Source organism: Falco rusticolus, chromosome 1, assembly GCF_015220075.1.
Source record: "Falco rusticolus isolate bFalRus1 chromosome 1, bFalRus1.pri, whole genome shotgun sequence".
NCBI classification, from domain to species: Eukaryota; Metazoa; Chordata; class Aves; order Falconiformes; family Falconidae; genus Falco; species Falco rusticolus.
In genome coordinates, this window is record NC_051187.1 from 44,638,789 (window position 1) to 44,657,970 (window position 19,182).

Sequence of the window (19,182 nt, forward strand, 5' to 3'; positions counted from 1 at the left end):
ACACTGGTATATCCCTATGGCTACATCTGCATCGAGAAGTGCACCTTCCACCACCCCTGCCCTCCTCCCAAGCAGTGCAGACTGGCTTCTGTCTGCTTTCCAAAAGCTTTGAAGATCACAGGTGAATCCAGACCTCTTCTGCATGGCTGTGGCCCTCAGAAGTTTTAATTCTTACTCTTTATTTGCATTTTCTTTTCTGCTTAATTTAGAACAGAAATGTGTTTTGTAGTTTTATATAGCGTGGAATCAAGAATTTACTCCATATCATGCCACGGGTGTGACCCAAGGTGCTGCTGTGGGCACTTACATGGGTCACAGGCCTGATGAACTAACTTTGGAGACCTGCGAAGGTCAGAGACAGAGAGCCCCTGCCACAGGGTCCTTGTCATATCGATCTCCCAGATTGGGAAAGATCTCTAGTCAACCATCGCTAGACCAACAACTGAATTCTGCCCTGGAGAAAACCAGTTGGCTCAGACCAAAAAAGAGCCCAGGTACAAAGTAGAAGTTGTCAAACAGAACTAAGATCCATCTGTGAGCCAAGTTTTTGGGTGATGTAGACCCCTGAATCAAAAACTCGTTAGCTATTTGACAGAGTTGGATGATGTTTCAAAGATAAGATATGACGCTGTTCGCAACACAGTGCTTTCAAAAATAAGTGGCAATTCCCTTCAAATTGCTTGCTTTTTTAGAGTAGTGAAAAACTCTGAATGACTTTAGATGTTTGACTTTTAATGCTTTTTTAAAAATACTCATTTACATTTGTTGCATCTCCAAGACTTGCACTAAAATATAACCTATTACAAGAAAAAGTACTAAAGGCTATGAATTAAAAGAACACCAAATTGTAGTAAAACTTTTAAAATCTTCTTAAAAAATACTTCTTACTGCTTCTATTGACATCCAACTATTCTTCAATCTACATTTATGGTTGTTTAATGTTTCAGGTCTGCTTCAGTTGAAATCTTACTGCAAAATAGTTTTAATAAATATTACCACATCACTGAAACAATTGTTTGGCAATTTTGGCTGGAAGCTTATTAATAGGTGGAAAGGAGATGAAATGATGCGTTCTTAAAAGAAGCAATTACTTTCTCATATTTTGTTATTTTTTTTCTTCAATGTTGTACAAAGAAAAAGCATGCTGAAATATGATCTAAAATTACAATCCTAGCTGTGCTTTTCAGACTCTGAAAACCTCCATTTAAACCTCTAGTTATGGATTAATCTTTTACATAACAAAAGGAACAAAATATGAAAAGTATTCATTGTCCATATGCAAGCATCTATAATTTTTATGTGTTAACCAGACATCTGACAAATTATTTGAGTATGATGTTCATAAAACCCCTGAAGATCTAACCTAAGTGAGTTATGAGTGAAAAGTTATAAGTGAGTTATAATTCAAAATTTAAATCCTAATGGGATTTGACAAGTGGATCTACAGGATGCAACTATGTTAAACCAGCTCTAGAACTTTTTTTCCAAACATCTTCCTGTATACTGAAATAATCTAAATAAAATAATTTTAAAAAGTCTTCCACCGTAGTTTTAACTCTAGTTGTAAAGCACTGACTTCCAAAAGTTAAAATATTTGTAAATATTTATGCTAGAAAGGGAAATGTGCAATACACAAATGAACTGATCTCCTCCCTTTTATATAGCCTACATAACTAAAATTACATTCACTGCTTCTTTACATTATTTACACCTTTATGGAGTAGATGTAAAACTCTACGAAACCAGAACTTTTTACATTTATATTTTACACAGGTGTAAAAATGGTTCACAACAGAAGTTGGTATCAGGTCATGGACACTGTGCGCAGAATGAACACAGGAGAACTTTTGTAAGTGATTTTTCAAAATAACTTAACCACCCAGTGTGGACCAACTATAGGACCAAACAGAACCATCATTTCTTTACTTTTTTCAATTTACTCACACCATTAGAGTACTCCTGCATAGCCTCTACTAATGTTTTAACTGGGTCTTGACGACATTCCAGTACATCAATTGTCTATAGATACATTATTACTTCTATTGCTAGAATGACGGCTTTATAATTTTTACTTCTTTTACACTACACCAGAGAAAGCTTCAAACTTTTAAACTGAGTTTTCAAAGAAAAAATGTGGATGGGAATAGATGAACACCTACAGCACCCAAATTTGAACAGCTGCTCACTCAGAAAGAAAGAACAGAGAGCAGAACTCTGGCAGCTGTCTGAGATCAACGCGTGGATCAGGAGCTGGGGGCCGGGGAGACGGTGTGTCCTGAAGAAAGGGAGACGCGCGGGTGGCAGACATCTGTGCTACCAACAGAGTGAATCCAAGGAAATCTCTTGGGAACAGAATGTGTGTTCAGATCGTCTTAGAGGAGGAAAACGACGATACTCCCCCACAGGCTAGAGGGAGGTGTTGAAATTCTGCAACAAGTTGCTGTTTGAGGCACTGTCCGATCTTCATTGTTTTTCTTTAGCTAGCTCACCTCCCTGACTGGTGTGATGTTTTCAGCATCGTTCTGATGTCCCTTGGTATTACAGAACAGTTAGTGAGGTGTCTTAACGTGGATCTTGTGGAATCTTCTGGGACCTGGTTCAAGCACCATGTCACTAACATTGTGACAGCTGATTGCCATTCATAGATTAGTCTGAAAACCAACTGAGCATTAACCTTTTGTTCAGTGTTGGTGCCTGGATTGTGCTTATTCAGAGCTTCCCTTCATCAAACAAGAAGGAAACCTGATATCCTTGGAAATTCCCATGAGACAGAATGGGCTAACCAGGAAACAGAAAAAGCCTGAGGAATCTACTTCTGCCATAGGACATGGCAGTAATTTATGGAAAATGTGGGCTTTAGTGAAGCAGAATTTACATATTATTGGAGACAAACACCTACCAAAATTGAACAGCCACCCTCTTCAATTTTTTCTTTTCTGTCTCAATACAGCTGAAATGAGTTTAATTTCTTTTTCTTTCTTCTTAATGACTAGGAATATGATTATCCCTCAGAGAAAAGCTTTCAACCAAACCACATGAAAGCACTTCTGCTGCGACACTGGTGTCTATGAACTATTGTTTGAGCATGTTAATGTGCTGCTGTAGCTATAGATAAGGATAGAAGTGTGTGGTCGGAGAGGCCAGAGTTGTTTGTGAAGACTCTTTGGGGACTAAGAAACAATCTATTCACTAGTATAAATCATGAGCTGTTAAAGTAAAAAAAAATTCTCCCTCACAGGGATGAAGAAATCACCAGATATCAATGGAATTACATTTGGTGCACTTATGTATTATTCAGTAGACAATAGCGAGTGTAGTAATTGATTTTGGAGAAGATAAGATTTGTCCAGTTGAATCTTCTAAAGACAGTTAAAGTCTTTTTCACCCCATTAGTATCCCCAGCAGTAAAGCCATGGCCACAGGAAAGCACTGAAATGAAGTTTAAAAACCTCTGAGTCTGGATGGTTTAAGACATTCATAGCAGTGCCGGTGTAATATTTTTAGTTTTTCTACCCAAAATCATCAAACTTTCTTATTATTTCTAAGTGTTCATTTTAATAAAAATTGACATAGTAATATCAGACAAATCCAATTTGGCTAGCCTTTCCTGGACGTTTAGAAGACATCTTCACCTGCAGGTAGTGTCTCTGCAACTTGTTTGCCTTTCTTCAGAAAAGCATGGATTTCCAAAAGAAATCTCTCTGTGGCTTTGCTCCTCTGTAATAAAAAAACTTCTGTCTTAAAGGGAGTCTCTTTTCCGCAGGGCTGAGTTACTCAGTATCGAACAGAATAACCCTCACTTTTCTAGTCCAATTTGTCAGATCTGATGTTTTTCTGTCATAATGAAAGCTAAGACTGAAATCCAGTTTTAAACAAAGTGTAGGAAAAGAAAAATCTACAAAGAAGTTGACACTAAAGTCTGGTTTGATAGATAAGTACTGCAGACAATTATACCTGAGCTGTGGCAAACTGATTTCTTAATCCACTACCAGGTCCTAGAGAAGCTCTTTTTCCCCCCTGCAATTTCTCCTTTTATTACCAAAAGTTTATTTCTCATTTCAATTCTGTTTAGTGGACAAGAAATTATCTCTAGGCATGGAGAGACTGTGCATAAATGGAGCAGCCACTTTTCTGCACAGGGAAATACAGACACTGAGGTATGGAGTCTACAAAGGTCTAGAACAGCCTAAATGGGATGTTTAAGAAATGCTGAGGATGTTGGTGTTTCATACGCCTCGTTTGTGATTGTGAAAATACCTGTTTAGCTCTGCTTCTAATTCATAACACAGCCATAGCTCATAATCTACTACTTCCTAAAGCTGTGCACCTCAACTAAGACTATTTTCCATTAAAAAAAAAAGAAAGATTAATTCCGCTTGTCCACTCAGTAACAAAATGGCTAGGAAATTAAACAGAATTCCTAAGATTTAAGGCATAGTCCTTGTTATTCCTGAGGCTTGAACCAGTCTGTGTTGGTGGACTACCCTCAAAAACCTCCGTGCTATGTACAGCACACTGAAATGTACAGAAGAGCAACAAACACCTAAATCCTCCCTTTTAGGGAGGGATAAACAATCCCTATAACTTAGTGAATGTGTACCTATTAAATTTGAGTATACAAAGTTAAGAGTCACACACACCTTAAATATACCTGAATTAAGGGCTAAAGTCACTGTTATAGGACAACGATGTTGTGGGTTCGGGTCTGTTGTGCTAGATGAGGATGTATGCTGGTCTCTCATAGCCCAGACAAATTCTCTAAAACTGCCATCTTTATTCCTGTATTTTGTGAGGTCTGATTGAGTAGATAATTTTTTCAGTTTTTACAAGACTGGCTTGAACTAACAGTGAAATAAGCAGAAAAAAAAGAGATTGAAATCTAGGATTACTCATGAAAACAAATTCCTTGCCACTCCCAAGGCTGATGTGGTTTTTTTTTTTCATTACCTTTTCCCTGTCCTCAAGTCTCCTTCCAGATTTTTCTCCAGCATTCTTGCTTCTCAGAATACAACTACTGAAAAAGTACATTTGAGACTTTTCTTTCTCTCTCTTTTGTGCCAGAGATATCCATGTTTATGATACTTTGGACTTCATTTTCTCTGACCGTGAGATGAAAGATTAGCTTTTGTGAGGTTTCTGTGAGTTTAACCCTTTAATCTTGATGGCCAAGTCTCTTGCCCTGTTTGAGACAATGTAACAGTCTCATATATAGACAAACGTTTTGTAGATGAAACAGTAGGTTATACAGGTTGGAATGGATGGGAACAGTTTTATACATTTGACTGAAGAGTATTCAGTGCCGTCCGTGCTCGTGGAACTGTCTTCTGCTACAAGACAGCTCATTTTTCCAGCAAGGCACTGCTTTCCTGGCCTTTCTCACGCACTGAAAACCAGCTTTGTCGTAAGGACTGTTTAGTCTTAGGTGATTTTATGTACTATATTAACATTAATCAGTATATAAATTTTATAACTGAGGTGGTTTTCTACTGTCCTCATCACATCCCATTTCTATTGTAAGCAATGTTGCACAGAAAATACTGATCATGAAGCTGTAAGGTCAGATGACAAGGTTCTAGAAAAATCTAAGCAATGTTTTTTAAAGTAGTCTGCTGCTAACATTTTGACAGTTATTGTTTCCTGCTTGATGTGTTACTGTATACTCTTCATACCAGAAACAAGGCAGCATAGCAGAAAGATGTGATTTCAATAGCAACGATAAGGATCACATTGGAACGGTGTTCAATGATTATTTCCACATTAAAAAGCATCAAATATCCCTGGCTCATAATTAGAGAAACTTGTGGGAAAATCTAGTCAGTTAAATAATGTACAAGTATTGCGATCTGCCATGTAAGTAATTTTCAAAATAATCACACTTGTGAACCAATTTCTTTACAGTCAATGAGTTTGCCCACTGAAATGAAGTAATAGCTGCAGAGGCTTGCTTGCTATGAAGTAGTCTCATCTGTTGAGCACCAAGTATAATAAAAGAAGATTTAGCCTCAGACTGCTACTGCACAATCATTATAGCTTTAACTTACAATATACACATACTTCTAAATATGCTAATTTGCTTATACTGTTCATTGTACCCATGTATTAAATTCTGGTGCTTAAAGTCATTAACATCTTCAATAAAAACAGACAAAACTAAGGGCTGAATATGAAGCAGCATAGAAAATAATGTTTGCTTTCCCAAGTGTTGACCTGCAAATTGTATTAAATATGGGGGGTTCGCTTTTGATGTATAAATATAGCCTAAGCATTATATATGCATTTAAAAATTCCAAGTTCTCTTGAAGATTTGTGTCAAAATAATTTCCCTGTGAATTTTCACATCTCAGCTTAGAGTGTGAATGTGCTGAATCAGAGCTTTTTATTCTTACTCTACCAATTCTCACTTCTTTGCTTCTCATTATTCTCCAAATTTACTAGCTTTACCATAGATGCAAAACTTTTGAACAGGATAAAAAAGCAAACAGAGAAAAAAAGATCACACTGAACATAAATTTGTATCACAAATCAACCAATACCAGTCCACTCTCCTAGAAATACTAGTCTTGTTTTTGTTTTTTTTTTCGTTAGTTTGTTTTCATCGGCTCTCTTTTCTTCACAAGTACACTAATTTTGACAATGAAATTGTTTGAAAATGGGCATGGAAAGTTAAGATTTTAAGTTTGAATTGAAGGGTGATGTGGAGTTTTGAGAAAATTATACCTTTTGTTTCACAGTGTTCAGAGGACAGAACTGGCAAGAAAATCAGACAGCAACAGAGATGGGGCAAAGCAGAGAGAAAAAGAGTTAACAATAATTTCTCCTGACAACCATGGGTTTGCTGCTGTTAAGAGATGTGATTATTCAGCCCATCTCTAATTGTGATCCATGCTGAATGAGTGTTCATTTTTCTCTTTCAAACTAAATAACAAAATAACCTACATACTTAGCATTCATTATTGATTGTTACATTGCCATAAAACATTTGTGTTTCTGAGGAGTTTGTTTTCAGAGATTGTCTAAGAAATAAATGTCAGGCTGTGTCAATGGACAATCATCCAGACAAGTAATGCAAATTTCAAGCATCTTCTGACTTCCAGTGAGAAATTGCTCAAGCTTCTGCCTTCTGCTTATAGCAAATATTGAAGATGTTTCCAGCCTGTGATCTTTTTAAGGATGGATGTCCATTTAAAGGCAGTACTCGTGGCATTGTGCAAAATATTTTATTATGGTTCTTGGCATATCTAGTGAACTGTTCTGTGAGGACTCACTCTTTCTATATATTGAAGTCAGCCTTTGACATATCACTGACATAAAAGATAAATAAATGTGAATAAAACTAATTCAAAGAAAGGAATGAATTTAAAAATATAATCAAAGAAATAGCATGTAGGTAAGGACAATCTTAAGGTTACTAGTAAGTGCTGATTATTAAATTGTTTTTCTACCTTTTTTCTCTCAAATTCAGGAGAGCCTGTCTGAGGAGGGTGATAGATAGTGCAGATGAAATGGCATTCCCTGAGATCTCTGTGGTGCTTGCTACCTGAAATCAACACCCTCTCTGGCTTTCTGTTTCCCTGGCCTGAAACAGCCTTGGGGTCTCTGTTGGTTCTTGCCAAAATGTACCAGGACCTTCTCCTCTCCCTGGCTTCTTTGGTGATGGAGCTCTGGCATTGACTGCACTTCTCTAACAGCCAGATGTCAAGGAGTAGAGACCAACATCTGCAGTCAGCATATGATTCCCCTGTTCAGCAAGTTGCCCCTATTCTGTTGTACCTTTCTCTTTGACCCCCAGCAGACTTTCTACCATCCCTGTCGGGCTGTCTTTGTTAATTTATGGGGCAGGACCTGCAGCATGCTGGCCCAGGCATTTGTTCACTGAGCTCAGAAGTTCCTACTTGGCCGAGATCAGGTTTCACCTCTTTTGCACCTTGATAGTCACACCAGATCTACTAGAAGTAAAGCCAAAGGGCTTCCTGCAGTCATCCTCCCTGTTAGCTTTTAATAGTGACCCCGGAAACTCTTACAGGAGATAAGAGACTGTGGGTATATAAATATTTATACAATAGTCTGACATATCCTAAAAATAACTTGTAGTTATTCTGTGCTCCTACAAATTACTTAAGACTTATCTGATTTAGAGAGAGTCCCTTACTCTTGGCTGTTGAGCCTTTTTTTTATCTGCATTAGCCACTGTGATCATACAAGTTCGCAGTTTTACTTAAGAGACAAAGGAGCCATTATTAGCAACAGATACGATTCTTTCACGTGCTCACATATACATGGTTAATGTGCACAGCAGCAAGTATATAAGACTTTTCAGAGAAAATAACATCAACAAAACCACAGAAGTTACCTCTACGGTGGGCCTGCTAATCAGAGATGCATCTCCTGCATCCTTCACTTACATAAATGGTCCTCTTGTCTTAGTCGCGCTTACCGGAGCAGTATGACTGTGTCCAACTCAAAGCCAACGGATCCTCAAGTGATGTTCATGATATACCAGATCAAGACAGGTCTGTCATATCAACTTCTATCTAGTGCAGATCCGGTCTACAGAGGGCCACTTAAAACTGCCTTTAATTAAAGCAGCAAGTAACTGTGGTGGTTCAGTGAGGTCAATCAGAAGATAAGGACTTTGGCAATCAAAGTAGGAAAGTATTAAGAATTAGTCACAGCATCAGTCCTTTGAGAACTCTGAGCAAATTGCTCCCCATTACCCTGGCAGATTTGAGGGTCTGATTCTGTCTTGTCGCAAATGGTATTTGCAAAATACTTAACTGGCTTAACCAATACTTACTGATTTGCAGTATGCTGGGAAGGGTAACAACTCAGCAGGATGCAAGAATCAAAGCAAACAGAAAAAATCTAGGTCACTGGGACATGACGGCACCAGTCAAGGTTATTTGCATGTTCCCTGATTTCAAAAAACTTTTTGGTGTACAGAAACACAGGAATAAGGAGCCCGGCCACCCTCCTACCGTGTAACTAGTGTATGTTCTGTGTGCTAGCCTGGCTGTTCAAGCCAGCTCTCAGTTTCAGCTCCTGCCTACGAACATGACAAAAGTCAGTGTACACTCTTCATTCCGTCAATATGTGTTACAGCACTGCTGACTCTTTTTGCTTTTCTTCTCCACTTTTCTTTCCATTTCTCCTCTTTAGAATTCTGTTTTGGCAGAGTTCATGCGACCCAGTACAACAAAATTTATTGAATTTCATCCAGTATTATTTCCCTACTATCTCCTTTTGTACTCCATCATATACAGTCTACAGATTTTATACATAATACTGTGCTCATTCAAATAAGACATTTTTCTCAAAGAAATGCTTTTTATCATCTATGTAATTGGAAATTGAACAACTAAGATAAAAAATCTGACAAAGACCACGGAAAGAAAAATAGAAATTAGTTTATCTACCAAATGTTTCAACAAATCCAAATAAATGTTTCCTATAAGAAATCAAAGTAAATTTTAAATGAAGTAACATCTCAAATTAAGGAAACAAACTGTAGGTTTTGAGTCTGCCAGATTATTTTTTTTTTTTTTGCCACAGTAGTTCAGATAGATATTGTAAGTTAAGAAATTCTTCCAGTGAACCTGAATCTTATAAATGATTTTGTGGCATTTTTTGCCAAGAGAATGCAAGTGAAAGGTTATAGCTTAGTCTACAATCAAGCTTGATTTACTTAGCTTTCTAAACACTGAGGTTACAGACCATATATTTATTTCCCTACACCCCAAATTTGAACAAACTGCATGTGGAAAATGAATAAAGAAAACATCTCTGACTTTCTATGTACTTGCCCAATTTTACTCTTCAAGCATGTTTTTTGTGAGGTTCATCTGATCACTGTAACATTAGAAGTGAAGCAGTGCTGGATCAGAGGCTGCAGCAAAAAGGAGGAGGTAAAAACTGGGTGAATGCAGGCAGTCATACATTCAGAGCTCCAGAAAATAAGTGTTATGTTGCATATTACATGTACAAGACAATGATGTCTACATATATTTTCACATGATTGTGCATGTATAATCACAGAACTTTTTACTTTGGAAAGAACTTCAAGATCATCAAATCCAACCGTTAACCCAGCACTGCCAAGTCCACCACTAAACGATGTCCCTAAACACCGCATCTACACGTCTTTTAACTATCTCCAGAGCTGTGTACATAACCCATACCTCAATATAAGGTGTTTTAAAATTGTCTTTAATGGTATCTGTACTGGATTCTTCCATTTATGTGTCCAAAGTAATGCTGTGTTTCAATGAGCTACTGCTCTGTACTAAGTGGTGGGAACAGCTGATTTCACATGGTCACTGCATGCATGCATGTTTGAACGTGTAACACTTCACATTTACGTTTTCATTTATTACTGCTGAACAGGAAAATTGAGTCAGTAGTTTAGATATAGTAAAGAAAGCCATTTTGGAAGATTATTTAAATGAAATATAAAGTGCTGAAATATTTGACCCTTTTCATTTATTTAACTCTACAAGGCTGGTTTAAGATCAGTAATGTCTGAGAGAGCTGCCTTCCATTCCAGGTACTGCTTGAGTATGAGTAAATGCTCATGCCCATTTTCTTTATGACTGCTAGATGACAACCGTAGGAAAAAGAAGTGTTTCTAATGAAGAAAGATAAAACACTGACTGACCTCTCTGCATATGTCAAATGACAATAATCAGGCTTTTGCAATAAGCCTGTAAGAATGAAAACAACTTAAACATACCCTTGTCAAGACAAAGATAAGCTTTTAAGGGGCAGAGGGTAGGGGGAGAAGGAAGGTAGTAAGAGTTGAATTTAGGTGTGTATATCAGTAACCTCAAAGTCATTACTGACCTTTCTGTAGGTTAAAAAAATCAGAACGATATTCTAAATTTCAGCCTACAAACAGCCTCTACAGAAGTATTCCAATTTATATCATTGATAGCAGCCCCAAGACATGTCCTCTGAATTTTAATGCAACTCAGACTCTGGAAACAGGACCTGTAACAGTAATATAATTTTATTAATCAGGCTGTGCTCTGCTTGATAAACCTGTTTATAATTTGCCTGTAAGCAGTCTCAGCTCAGTATGGGGCCATTCGATTTTTCAGCTAAGTCAGCCACTGAGGAAAGCAGCTGTTTCAAAGGCCAGACTGCCAGGGAGCCAGCAAGGACCAGTACAGCCTGTGCAGCCCTTTCCTGGTTTGGCAGGACGCCCCCCGACACCCAGGCTGCAGGAGGTCTCCCAGCCCGCAGCCTCATGGCTGGTTTGTGCCTCTGCTCCCACTGCTGCTCGGTCAGGATGGAGCTCCTCAGAAAGCTGAAAGCAAACACAATATGTATTTTCTTTTTCTACTACATAACTTTTTCAGGAACAAAAAGCTTACTTTTATTCTTTTGGCCTGAACCCCATGGCCCATACCCCTACCATGAATCCCAGACCATACAGAGCTCAAGCCCTAATTTTTAGTGTCAAATCAAAGGCAATTCTACTCTTTCATATCCTTTAAAGCTCTGTTTTCCACCTGACTTTTACTCCCCATGCAGCTCAGCTCTTAGCATAAATGAAAAACAGTGTTTTAAGACTTTCCACTTTAAAGAGCACAGAATTGGCAGACTGGCATCTAGATAAAGCTACAAACCTCAAGGACATATTCAAGTTGCAAGAGGTGAATGAACACCCAGTAGAAGGTGATAATAGATTATGAGGCAGAAAATGTCAGAATAATTACATCAGGATCCTCTTATGGCTTCCTTGACTTTTTGGGGTTTTTTAAACTTCAACTTGCCTTTCACTTGTTTTCTTCCCCATACTCGGAAATTAAAAACATGATTTTAAAGCCAAGAAAGCAATTGGAAACTGCTCAGACTGTTAGTATTTTATGTCTTGTTATCGGAATGAGTGCCACAAAAAAAAAAAAAAAGATTGCATTTTCAAATGACAGTATACGGACTTCAAGATGTTTATAATTAACTCTTATAGAACTCTGTAAAAGTAGAGAACAAAGTAAAATAACTGTTGTGTATCAGGCAGGGATAGTCAGAATATAACTGCAGAAATTTTTTTTTTTTTTTCTCTGACAGGGTAATGTACAATAGAAAACCAAACTATCTCCAGAAAATTTTGTCTTGGGGATACTGAGCTGAAGCATATGACTCACAGGCTGTTTTTGAAGATAAGCATGTTGTTCTTTCCTTTCTGGCAAAAAGATGAACTAACAACAGTCTTCACTTCTGGTGAGGCTGTTGTGAGCTGAATGCTCAGGTTCCTCACTTCCCTGCTAGTCCCACAGCCAGGGAAAATGTCTGCAGAAACAGTTTCATTCATCAGCTACCCCAAAATCAGATGACTTCACCCCACAGCATTTTTCAGCAGGGCTGAGGCTTTCTTCTGCAAGCCTAGAGGTCACTGACCTGCAAAGTCTGTTCATGCCAGCCTTGGAGCAGCAGGTCCTTCACTGCCCAACTCAGCCAAGGTTCCCACTGTTGCCCTAGAAAACATTGATCTGTTGAGTTCTGTTCCTACATTAGAGTCTATTGTCCCAAGGCAGAATCCAGAATATGACCAAAATTTGAGTACTGCATCAGGAAATGAGGCTTTTTTAAACTGAAATTATCCTACAGGGGTGATAAAAAAGATTCAATGGAAAGATCATTTTGCTACCAGAAAATTCTTCCAGAGATGTGATTTTGACTGTTTCCTCTATGTAAGTGAGGAATATTGCAAAAACTTGCTCTCACTTCCTGGAATAAACTTACTGAATGCTATATTACAATGGCATTCAGCAATATATGCATGAAAATACTATGTAAAGAGAAAAAAGTAATCTATATTTTGCCATGGCTTGTTGAAATAAGTAGCCTTTTTGCCTAACCAAATGCAAACCATTTGCCTGCGGTTACTGTTTCACACAAAATTCTGCAATCCTTATCCAAGTGCTAAGTAACTCCAGGAAGAGCTTGCCTGAAGCCCCTGTGGAAGCTATCTCAGGCAGAAAGGGGCCAGGGGACACAGGTGTCACATCCAGTACCTAGGCAACAACACTGTCTTCAGCACCTTTGGGCCAAAATTCCCTGGCCATAATTTGCCACAGCTTTTGAGTGTGCCCCACGGCATCACAGAAGTTAATGAGGAACACCAAGGGAACAAGTCCTTGGGATTACTTTGCCCTACCCATGGGCTGCAGTCTACACCTCAGTCCTGATGACTTCCCACCACTTCCCCAGCCTGCTAACACAAAGTGCAGTTCATCATCTTTGCATGTAGTGCATGACTCTATAAACTTCAGGAAACCCTTCTTTTACAGGTTTCTGCCAGCAAGCACACTGGCTAGAACAGGTAAATACTATTTAATATTCCTGGTAAGGGATCATGATGTGAGAGGGTGCAGCTGGAGCTAGTCTTTGCTTATTCTACACATGTAAAAGTATGGAATAAGGTAAACAAGGAAGAAGTAAAAGCCAAGTCACCTCTTGGTTGGAGGGCCAAACTGCAGCAGATCAGTTCCCTGACTTTTGGAGCAGTTTGATGCTGGCCTGACATTTCTAATAAGGAACAACAACCAAATAACCAGATCTGCCCGAGAACCCACCAGGATGGCACTCACCAGTAAATAAGGTCCTGTGACCTTTTCCAGGATGAAGAGCACAGATCTCCACTATTGCAAGCCCTCCATGTGGTACCTACACCTCTGCACTCCTCTTTGGGGTGCCCTCACTTAACCTGTGGCGTGTCTGATCTAACAAGGAAGCAGAAAAAATGCCATTGAACAATTATTTTTACAACAGGACTTGGCAGGCCTGTTTCCGTTTAATATCAGTAACAAACCCTATATTGATATTTGTGGAAAATTAGTTATATCTGAAAATACTACCCTGGGATTCATGGGAAACAAAATAAAAATAAGAACCACTATAACAGTATTTTTACAGCCCATTAATATCCACTTCTAGATTTCCTTTGTAATTCCACAATATCCTTTCTTTCTCTACTATTCAGTATTCCTATTCCAAGACAGATGATATAATTTTAAAACAAAAATATTACAACCTTACAGTGAAAAACTTTCTTAACAATAACTTCAAAATTATTTGTTGTTCAGTATATTTATCATTAGCAGGGTATATTTATTATGAGCAATCATTTATTGGCATGATTGGATTAATCTCTATCGTTTTCTTTCATAAATAACCTTCTTAATTATCAAGAAAATATAATTAATCTATTTTTATTAAGGACAGCATTCTCAGATATTTGTTTTCTGTTAAAAAAATCTGGGATGACAAGTGAAAACTTAAAAATGCTAAAATAAGGACTTAGAAACAGCAGGCTTTACATATATGGCTTTGCCTGAAGTGTTTGTCTTTATTGTGCTTTAATATGTGGCTATAATTCTTAACAAGGAAAGAGAATAACCTTCTAGAGAGCAGACAGACCTCACTGCAGTGGATCAGGCATAGGCTTGTGTGGTTAAAACCAGAAGAACTGCTGTTTTTCTACAGATACTCACTGAGTATTTTTTCTGTGTTCTCGTTAGTGGGCTGTTTCAAGAAAACCAAGCAGTCCGCCTGTGCTGGCAAGAAAGAGAAAAGCAAATGGGCAAATGGGGAAAAGAAGTTGGGTATTTTTCTTCCCTGACCAGAAAGCAGCCTGTTTGGTTTTGCAAGCAGGTCAGGAGTAAGTCTGTTTTACAACACAAGTAATCACCAAGCAGCCAGAGGTTCCCAGCAGCGACCCCAGGGACTGCTTGTGCGTTATCAGGAACTGAAGAAAGGTGTGTCATCACATACCTGTGGTGGCAGGGTCACCTGCGGCTGGATGCACACAAGGCATGTAAGCAAATGGCACTGCTTTCTGCAAAATACGCCAGAAAAAATGGCTATTTGAAACTGAAGATTTACTGCTGGGTTTCTCATCTTCAAAAGAATCCATGAACAAAGTGCATATTATGTGCTACTTTCTGTCAACCTGGAGGAAATGAAGTAAAATGTGAGAAGATTTTCACATAGAAATACATGGGGCTTTTTAACAATTTACATGTTTCTCTTTCCCCTTAGACACATTTCGTTGTCTTTTTATTAAATACATAAAGGTAAACGTCTTTGTTCACCACCTGTCTACTCATTACTTGCTTACTGGATACATTGCAGTTAAGTGGAATTTTAAAATAATTTTACAGAAAGAAAGCAAGTGGTTTTATATTTCATTATCAAGATGGTTTCCCAGCCACAAAGGACAGCGTGGGAGGATGGACAGAACTATCTAGTGGGCAAGTAAAATAAGAACACCATTTTTAGCTAGCAGCTTAGTGAGTATTGGGGAGGACTGAGACTGAAAGGCAAGGAGGAAAGACGGCCTTTGGTATAGTAGAGGGAATTCAGAGGGAAGGAATGACAGGATCAGAGGAAGGAGCTATAAATTCTTTTGACAACTTCAAAGCAAGCAGAGTTGAGGGGAGGAGATGTATACATGAGTTTGCCTTTTACTGCACTGTATTAATTTTCACAGTCTTTTTCAGTTATGCCCTACTTATTTTCTATCTGTAAATGCATTACCAGCCCAGAGATCCCAATTACTGTGGGAATTGCAGAGGTTCCAATTACTAAGGAAACTTGTTAAAATTTCTTTTCTAAACACACATATGATGCTGAGACACTTGAGATCCCAAGCAGAATGGAAGGTTGAAAATAGTGCAGATCACAGTGTTTGTAGGATTCAGAACATTTACATGCACATCTATTATCATGTTTAAGTTGCACATCAATTCATTTTAATATATTGGCAAAAGAAAAGTACATGAGGTATGGCATTCAGATAGAAGGTCAGTCAGCAAAACAGGTGATTAGTGCTTTTTCTTATCTCTATTGAATGTGGAAGGAGGCGTTGGAAAAGGTAGTGAACACGCTTCCCTTTCCCCCTCTGTTTTCCATAAAATGTGGAGAAAACCCATAAAAAGATGTTCATACAGTATCCTGGTTTCTGTGCAGATCCCTACTTATGGTTTAAACAATAGATATTAAATTAAGGTTTTTCTAGCAAGTACAGAAAGAGAAAATGTATTCTATATTATTTAAATGCTGTTGGATAAAGAATGTATGATTTATGTTGAAACAGGTAAAATGACACAGATCAGACTCCCTCGTGTGACTTTCCATGACTGCACAGGAGCTCTTTCTTCCCTTACCTGATGCCTCAGAAACCTCTGTGCTGCTGTCCAGTTGTCTGGCAGAACTGGCCCAGGGTCAGAGCTGAGGGAAGAGATCTGTAACTCTCCTTTTGTGTAACAAATGGCTGTAGATTTGTCTCTAAGAGCAGCAGTGAAACAGAATAGCTTGCTGATTGGCAAAATGGGTAAAGAATAAATGACAATAAGGAGAGAAAACCAGAAATAAGTTATACATTGGTTTTTAAAATGAGTTATATGGACATTTATGTACATACATATAGGTGTGTATACATATACACATATATCAAATATATACCATTAGCTGGGCAGGTGCTTACAATAAGATGAAATGAATAGTAGGATTTGAGGGGAGAGTTCTACTGTGAAAATCATGGAGAAAGTTTGGATAACAGAAATACATCTACTGGAATAAATTGCATTACTCTCTACGTTTTTTAAACTGTACAAGAAAAATACGTGAATACTCAGTATTGAAGAAACTGGTACAGTGAGTTCAAGTTCAAATCTGTACAAAAGCTTGTACAGAACAAGAAACTTAGTGTAGTTCTAATGATTTTGTTTACCTAGAATCACAGAATCATAGAATCATTTAGGTTGGAAAAGACCTTTGAGATCATCAAGTCCAACCATTAACCTCGGGCTGCCAAGTCCACCACTAAACCATGTTGTTAAGCACTTCATCTATGCATTTTTGACCACCAGGGATGGTGACTCAACCACTTCCTGGACAACCTGTTCCAGTGCTTGACCACTTTTTCAGTGAAAAAAAATTCCAAATATCCAATCTAAAACTCTCCTGAAGTAACTTGAGTCCCTTTCATCTTGTCCTATGATTGGTTACTTGGGAGAAGGGACCTAACCCCCCATCCCCCCCCGCCTACAACCTCATTTCAGGTAGCTGTAGAAAGCAAGATGGAACCATTAAATTAAACCTGCAGGTGGTGGCTAATTTAATTCATCTGTCAGTGGGGCTTCAAACTGAGTTGGCATTGGGTAAATATGTGACTCAGCCTGACATTAACAGCTCGACTCCTCTGCACTGGGGAAGAATGGTCATCCTTGTTTGATGAGATACAGAAAGCACTTTCTAATGTTTATCTTTTCTATGTCGGCGGAAATGCACAAGTTGGCAAGCATTCACATGTAATTCATACCAACTACAGAGCAATAGGCCTGAACTGTTGTTGCTCTGAATTTCTAAATATTTCAAATCTAAAGATTTAATAGATTTTTATAGAATGATTGTGTACCATAAAAAGACTAAAATAACTTCCACCTATTTCACAGTAAGAGACACAAAAATAATTTCATTTCTGTTCCTGCCTTTCAGTGCTGAATCAATTAGACTGTATAGACTCATAGAATCATTTAGGTTGAAAAATAATTTAAGATCATTGTGTCCAAACATAAAACTAGTGCTGCCAAGTTCACCACTGAACTGTTTCCCTAAGTGCCACATCTACCCATCTTTTAGATACCTCCAGGGATGGTGACTCAAGCACTTCCCTGGGCAGCCTGTTCCAGTGCTTGACCACACTTTCAGTGAAGAAATTTTTCCTAACGTCCAATCTAACCCTCCCCTGGTGCAACTTGAGGCCATTTCCTCCTGTCCTGTCACTTGTTACCTGGGAGGAGAGACTGACCCCCACGTGCCTACAACCCCCTCTCAGGCAGCTGTAGGCAGCAATGAGGCCCCCCCGAGCCTCCTTTTTCTCCAGGCTGAACACCCCGGTTCCCTCAGCCGCCCCTGACAAGACTTGTGCTCCAGACCCCCCACCAGCCTCGCCGCCCGTCCCTGGACACTCTCCAGCACCTCAGTCTCTTTTGAAGAGAGGAGCCCAAAATTGTACTTCTTTCTTATCTGTGCCATTCGTAGGGAGGTATCAAAGAAAACTGTTAGTTACTGAATATCTGTTTTGTTTTCTTGTAGACAGTATCACCTACATGACTGAGTCCAGACTGAAGAGGAATGGAAAGTGGAAAATTTAAGGAATCGGTTTGTCAGTCTTTATGACTGACAGTCATAAGGTGTTTATGATTCCATCTGTATGACCACAATATCTCTTTGGGTTTTGTCTAACAACATGATGGTCTTACAGTAAATCAGGGACAAACCTAAAAGTTTTCTTAAGATTGTGATCAATTATTAGGGACCTTGTTATCAACAAATGCATCTGAAAAACAAAAAGTGATTTTCAGTATTATGCTTATATCAGATCTCATCATTTGTGGGGAGGGTCATGGGGTTCTTGTTTAAGCTTTCAAATGCATATAATGATATATTATTCCTCATAAGTTAAAAATAAGTTTTGTGGGGTTTTTAGCATAAAATTAATGTTGGAAATTGAAGCTTTAACTGGGAAAAAGAAGTATTATTTGACAAATTTTATCTATGATTGCTTAAGAATGTGCTTTAGTGTAATGTAGAAATAATGGAACATTGAAGTGATAGTCTTGTGCTCTTAGCAGTGCAAGAGCATCAGAGAAAGCATTTTGTATCATCCTCCATGATTGTAAATGCCTTTTCTGTTTCCTGTACTTATTTTAAACAGTTGGTACTAAATACCATATAGATAAGGAAGAACTTTTAAAACATATTTAGTATAAACTTTCCCAGTGACCCTAGTGAGACATGCTGTGAATCTCTTGGGGTTTTCTAGTCTCCTTGGAAAGATCATATTTCTTATATATTTCACCTGCTTAATGCTTTGAAGTGATAACTTAAATAGTTAGAGCTCAGCTGTGTTCATAGATTTTAATGATTAAAAAACGATTGCTTCCATTACCAATATGTTTCATGTTGAAAAATATGTTCATTTGAAAAAACAAGTTGAATCAGCATTGGAATGGAATTATTCATTGTGACATGGAAAAAAAATTGCATTGCCTGTCTATATATATTTCATTGTCTACAATATACAGAGAAAAAAAAGTAGAAAACTTTAGTATAAATGGAGAAATTCAGTTTTCAGTGTTAGCTATAATGACAGTTTATTGCCAGAATAAACTTTTG

The 19,182-nt window shown here is 38.1% G+C and overlaps 1 long non-coding RNA gene across 1 annotated transcript in view; it reads right to left on the reverse strand.

Annotated features, from left to right (window-relative positions):
• Positions 1-12,019: 12,019 nt before the first annotated feature.
• The window catches only part of LOC119143245, a 33,145-nt gene continuing 25,982 nt past the window's right edge, over positions 12,020-19,182 (reverse strand). Inside the window, exons 2-6 of the long non-coding RNA XR_005102636.1 lie at positions 16,167-16,317; positions 14,773-14,950; positions 14,493-14,555; positions 13,590-13,721; positions 12,020-12,600 (exon numbers count right to left, since the gene is read on the reverse strand). This is a non-coding gene — a long non-coding RNA (uncharacterized LOC119143245). The remainder of the gene's footprint in view (positions 12,601-13,589; positions 13,722-14,492; positions 14,556-14,772; positions 14,951-16,166; positions 16,318-19,182) is intronic.